This window comes from Apteryx rowi, unplaced genomic scaffold (genome assembly GCF_003343035.1).
Source record: "Apteryx rowi isolate R43461 unplaced genomic scaffold, aptRow1 scaffold_787, whole genome shotgun sequence".
Lineage (NCBI taxonomy): Eukaryota > Metazoa > Chordata > Aves > Apterygiformes > Apterygidae > Apteryx > Apteryx rowi.
The window spans coordinates 317,289-323,334 of record NW_020451079.1 but is presented as its reverse complement, the minus strand read 5'-3'; positions in this window follow the sequence as shown (position 1 = coordinate 323,334).

The following is a 6,046-nucleotide window of genomic DNA, read 5'->3' as shown; positions in this document are numbered from 1 at the left end:
TTATACCTAGCTAGTTTATCCAGATTAAAATATGCATATATATATATAAATAACTATTCAACCAACTGCAGAATATTTTTATAAAGAATGCTTTATGAAATACACTTAATATTTAGTGAATAATATGGAAACAGTAGGTATATTTAGCTTTTTTAGTGAAATATGTGATATCTTTAATTCAGAACCTGCCATTGGCACTAGATGAAGATATGGGATTTGACATCAGAATTGAGAGCTGGGGATCTTGACCTAAAGGAATAAATATACTCTTAACTTAAAGAACTTAAAACAGGATTAGATTGAGTATTAGATAACATAGAAAAAGGGACAATTCATATTAGCAAACAGATTAATGTATTATTTTAATCCTTTCTATTCCTAGTCTTTTATTTCATTCATGTTGTCTGGCCTACCACTGTGAGGAGGTAATTTTAGTTATGAGATTTATTTTCAAGCATGGGTCCTTAGTATGAGTCTTCGCTCCATATTTAGATACCTTCATACCCAGCTGCAGTGTCTAATTTAAAATCTGTGATTTCAAGTTGAGGAGAAGCCAGCTATTCCAAAAAGCCAATACAAACCTGGTTATTGCCTCCCTGACACATAGGCAAGATATACCATTGTCAGTTGACTTAGTGGCTTGTTAATAAAAATTCTGTCAAAGATTTTAAATTTCAAAACCAACAACTTGCAAAATAAAAACGAGCTAGTATGCGTCCTCTTCTGAGGTGAATATGCATACAAGTACATGTGGAGTAATTTCTTTCTAGTAGCTCTCTGGAAATCATGTGCTGTTGTGATAGTTTACAACACCTGGATGAAGATAACTGCCATTATTTCTTGCCTTGCCAGATTTTTTCTGCTTAGAAATCAGCAACAACAGAACTACCCTTTAGAATCATTATAAATTAGAAAATCCTGGTTTTGTTGACTCCTAAATGGAGAAAAATAAGAGAAAATGAATGTCATTTTTGATGTTTTCGCTACGCTTGATGGATCTTGCTCTGGAAGAGATCAAAGTCTCATCAGGGAGGCTAGCCTCACAGTTCAAGAGTGCTTGATTCATGCAAATAAAAATACCTATATGTATTATGGCTACAATGAAGGAACAAATACATTGAACTAATTATGAACCTAAAGAAACAGTCAAATGGCAAAATAAAAAGTATTGCCATATATGTTGCTTGATATATGTCAAACATATATCATGCAAGCAAAACAAAATAGTCAGGATGATGAATTTCATTCTTTACCTATATTGCGTCAATCCTAATTGTTGTTCTGCACTCAGTGCATTGTATTTCTCTCTTGATAGCTCTAGAAATGTTCAGTAATGACAGAGATGGAGGAAATGTTAACATATGTCCATCTTCATCCATGGAAAAGTACTAAAAACTATAGCAGATTGAAAAGTAGAATGTTATTCAGATAAAATTTCAAGCAAATTGTTAGTGGCTTTTTCTCATTAAATATGTCAGTTTTCACAGTTGTTCTTTGGCTCTTAAACTGCTACAGAGTTGGTGGAACTTTTTAGCAAAAATGTTTCTCAGGAGTTTAGACCTATTTCCTCAGGCAGAGGAAGAAAAAGAATCTTGTAGAAATTCCATGCTCTGAGTTGCAAGATATTTGAAGTTGCTCTTGTTACTAATGTAATATCTTGTTGATATACTAATGTAATGTAATATCTTGTTACTAAGAGATCTCCCATTCTTTCAGGTACTGCACACTTGAAGGAAACAAAGAAGTTTTCTGCTTTGGATAGTCCAAGGCAAAAGTTTATGGCAGGAAACAAATCCTAAAAAACAGAGAAGCTGGAGCTGGCTGAGCGGGATGACAGGTAATAGTAAAAACCATGATAACTGAGACAAATAGATGTGGACTTGCTTGAATGCTTTCCAAATGGTCAATGCTTACTGCAATTGCTTTAGGATTTCCTTCTTGACACAAGATGAATCCCAAAGTGTCAGTACATCAAAGCAACCCATCAGTTAGTGATAATAGGAGTTTAAGAAACAATTGATAATATGTAAACCTTAAAAATCTGACTATTTATAGCCTATAATCTAGAATATAGGACCAAGTTCAACAATACAATTTTAAATTTACCTTACACATAGTGTCTGTCCCAAATGCTAACGCGTAAGGTCTTGATCCTACAAAAACATCCACACATATGTAACTTCACATACAAGTAATTCCACTATCTCTGAAAAACTATTCAAAGTCAATATAATGAAGAATGATTCTGAGAATTTCAAGAATAAGATGCTAATAGCACGTGTAAAATGCAAAGCTAAAGTATGAGGAAGGACCAGTGAACCATAATTTACAGCAGCACACGATTTGAATCCTACATCTGTGAGTCCAAAGGACAGTCTGTGAAAATCAACGGAAACAGCTGATTGACTGATTGATTAACTGATTTTGTATACTTTGACCTTTACTTCAAGTCTCAGTGAACATATACACACATTCATCATGTGGTTCCTCATTCATGGTTTTTGAGCACAACTGTAGAACTAGATTTTAAAAGAGGACTGCGTTTGTATTTATTATCTATTATGTAAAGGGCCTCCTCTCATGGAGCCCAACAATGTCCTTTTTCTGTAATTTCTGCACTGTGGACCATGTTCTCCTCTCAGTTTAAGATCGTAACTTACCTTGGTAACACTGGAATTTCAGCCTGCTACTCAGGAGTTTTCAGGAAGTTAATGGATTTGAAATGAAAGGAAATTCTTCACTGAGCATTTGTTGCCATGTCACCAGTTTTTCAGAAGTTTCAGCATTCAGATTCTTTGGTAGTAGGGAAGATCCTCAATAAGCAAATAGTGTTTTTTTTAGGAGAAAGATGTGTTTGAAAAATTACTGGCTCCCCCCCCCCCCCTTTATACTGCTGTGTGAAATATCCAGGTGTAATTTGAGGTGTTTTAGGTATAAATGTCTTGATAAAGTTGCTATCAAGCTTGTCAGATGTATAAACAAGGCATGCCATAGAGAGGAGATCCAGATACAAAATTTAGCACTCATCATTATGATCTACTCATAGATAGTCCCAGGAAAATCTTGATGCATTACAATAATTAATAAATGTAGGCTTGTCACATATGATAGATTTTGTATTGATGATACTGTTTTTCTGAAATGATATTATGCTTAAAAACACAACAAAATTTAAGTTATAACAGAAGATGTGTAATATTTGCATTTCCAGTTGAAATGAAAGTATCATGCATCAATATTAATCTGACATGTCCTTTTCTCTGGTCTTTGTTTTCCTGTGCTACTAGACTTTTCTTCTAGCATAAGTGCAAAATAATCTACTGACATAAATAATTTTGAAGTCAAAAGATTGTGGACAGAAATCATCATAAGGTTACTGCAATTTCAGAAATGTGGGTTAGGGTTTTTTGTTATTAAAACACATTTTGTTGCTGGAGTTAGAAGACTGAGGGACAGCACTACTGTCATTTGGAAAATCTTTAAGAGAGTCAAATGTGTTAAATAAACTAATGGAAAATCAACTTTACAGTGAGAAAAAGGATAAGCTAGTTTCTAGAGCAATACTTCAAAATGTCTGCTGAATGATACTTCTGCAAAGTTAATTGTTGCCCATATGTTAGTCTGTCTTTAGGCCTGAAAATAGTGCTGTCTGATTGTATGTTTATATGTGAAAAGACGTAGAGGAATTTTTGATACAAGAACATCATCAAGGAAAGAAGTAATTCTGGCTAGAAGTTCAGGTTAGTAGACTTTATTTTTAAATGACCCACTTCAGTTACAGAAGTTTTTCTGTATGGTTTGTGTTGCCTTAATACCTGAAAAGCTTTACTTGCTCTTTGACTCTGCCCAGGAATGATGGAGCGTATGACAGGAGCAACTATATGAAGTCAAATGCTACTATAAATTAGCTGTTACGATCCAAAGTTAGTGAATTGACTTTTTCCTTCTAGTACATATTATTTTTATAAACAAACCTTATCATGCCTACTGATATATTGCAGATGTAAATTTTATTAGAAAATGTAGGAAGAAAGTAATAAAATCTATGATCAGGCAATCACTATCAGCAGATTCCTTTTGCAGACAGATAAATTTCAAGCAAGCTTATTGGTTTTTAAAGTGGTTTTGATTATTCCAGGAGGCCAAAATTGACTGATGCAAGATTGTCCCCGTCATTTGCAAAAAGAAAGAAAAGCTTTTCTACTGACTGGCAGAGAATGGAAGTTGTCCATACATATTGATGCTATGCATGGCTGGATTCACAAGCAAAACAGCTGCACAAGATATGATAAGCTATAAACATCCAGTCAGGTCCAGGTGGCAAGTGACAATCTTCTTCTGGAGCTGGACAACGCAATCCTGGGTGATTCATGTACCCTCCACAACACTGTCTTAATGTAGCAGTTCAGTAACACCTTCAAACAGCCATAGAATGCCATGACCTCTTAGGCCTTTTAGGAAAATGAAGTTATTGAGCACCAGTGTAGGAAAATGAGAAGAGTGGATACTGGCAGCAGACGAAACCAGTGAGCCAGGCAGAGAAAGAGGTCTATGGTGATACAAGTTCCCAGTACAGACTGGGCAGGTGAGAGTTGTAAGTCAGATGCTGTGTCATTACTAAACTTTCCTTAAGGCTCAGGTACCTGCTCCTGCTGTCTGTTATTTGCAGACTGCCACCAACAGCTTACATTATACAAGCCCCATTGTTTGGATTGACTGGATATTGTCCTAATAAGGGTGCATACAACCTCTGTTTTGTAAGACTGCTACAAAATGAGGAGTTTTTTTAAATTCAACACATTTCTATTATAAAAGAGCTTTAGTAAATCAGTTTAGCTATGTCCCAGAGTTTTATTGGGAAATGTGAAAAACACACTTTTACAGGGAGCTAGGCTTTCAAAGTGCAAGATGCTATTATTTTACAACCTGGTACCTTCCATTTTCCATTCCTGAATCTTGTGCCTTGGTCTGAATGACAAATATTTTTGCACATGATCATGTAGGTACTGAAGAGTTCTGCTTGCATACAGGAGCTGGGGCCCTGAGTACACAAATAAGCCTTAATGGCCATGACCAGCCTCACCTGGGGCCTCCACCCACTCCTGTTGGGGGACTCCAGTTGCTTCCAGTCCCTGCCTGAGCTATACTGTAAGTATGCCTGTCCCTAGCCCTGTTCCCGAATTGTTGCTTGGATTCCCTGGATTGGCCTTGGACCTGGCTTGCTGGTCTTGCTGGACTGGCCTTGGACCTGGTCTTTGCCTGGTGATCCCTAGGCTGTTGATAGGACCCGTTGGCATCACCCCCATGCTCTGCTCGGCCACCTCCAGCGCCTGGCGGTGTGGGAACTGCCCAGCCAGCACCATGGCCCCCTTGGCTCCTGGCTCACCTGCCCTAGGGAGCAGCCCTGCACTTGCCGTGCCCCAACGATGGACACCCTTCACAGCATTCCCTTAAACATGTGTGCGTGTTGCCCTTAAAGACATGTAGAGTTTCAGTGAATCTTGACTTTTGGAACAGTTATATTTTTGCACATAAAAGCTATACAGAGCTTTCTGGTGGCTGGGAGGAGAGAGCTCCAATCTGCTTGCTTCAAATAAACACTGCTGCTATTACTTGAACCATTTACAGTAGGTATTGTCCACGTGTGGTTTATGACAGGCAGCCAAAAAGTTCTCGTTCTGTGCAGTATTTTGAAAAACTCTCCAGAGCGCTCCCTGAATAAGATTCTCTGCAAGCACATTGGTTTTGCATGTCTTCAAATCCCACTGCTTATAAAAGTATAGAAAAAGTATTGCTAGCCAGGCATTTGTGCTTGTTTTAGCATGCATATAATAGACACCTGGTAATCTGCAGTAGCCATGCTGCTAGATCACAAAGTAAGAGAGATCTGGGGGCAAAGGAAGGGACATGAGGCTTCAGAACCATTAGTGAACTCACTAAATAGTTTCAAGTTGGAAAAAAAACAGGGCGGTTGAGGTTCTTAAAGCTTTTAGTGATTACAGCAAAACCCAGCCTCTTCCTGCACGCTATAGGAGATGGACACAAT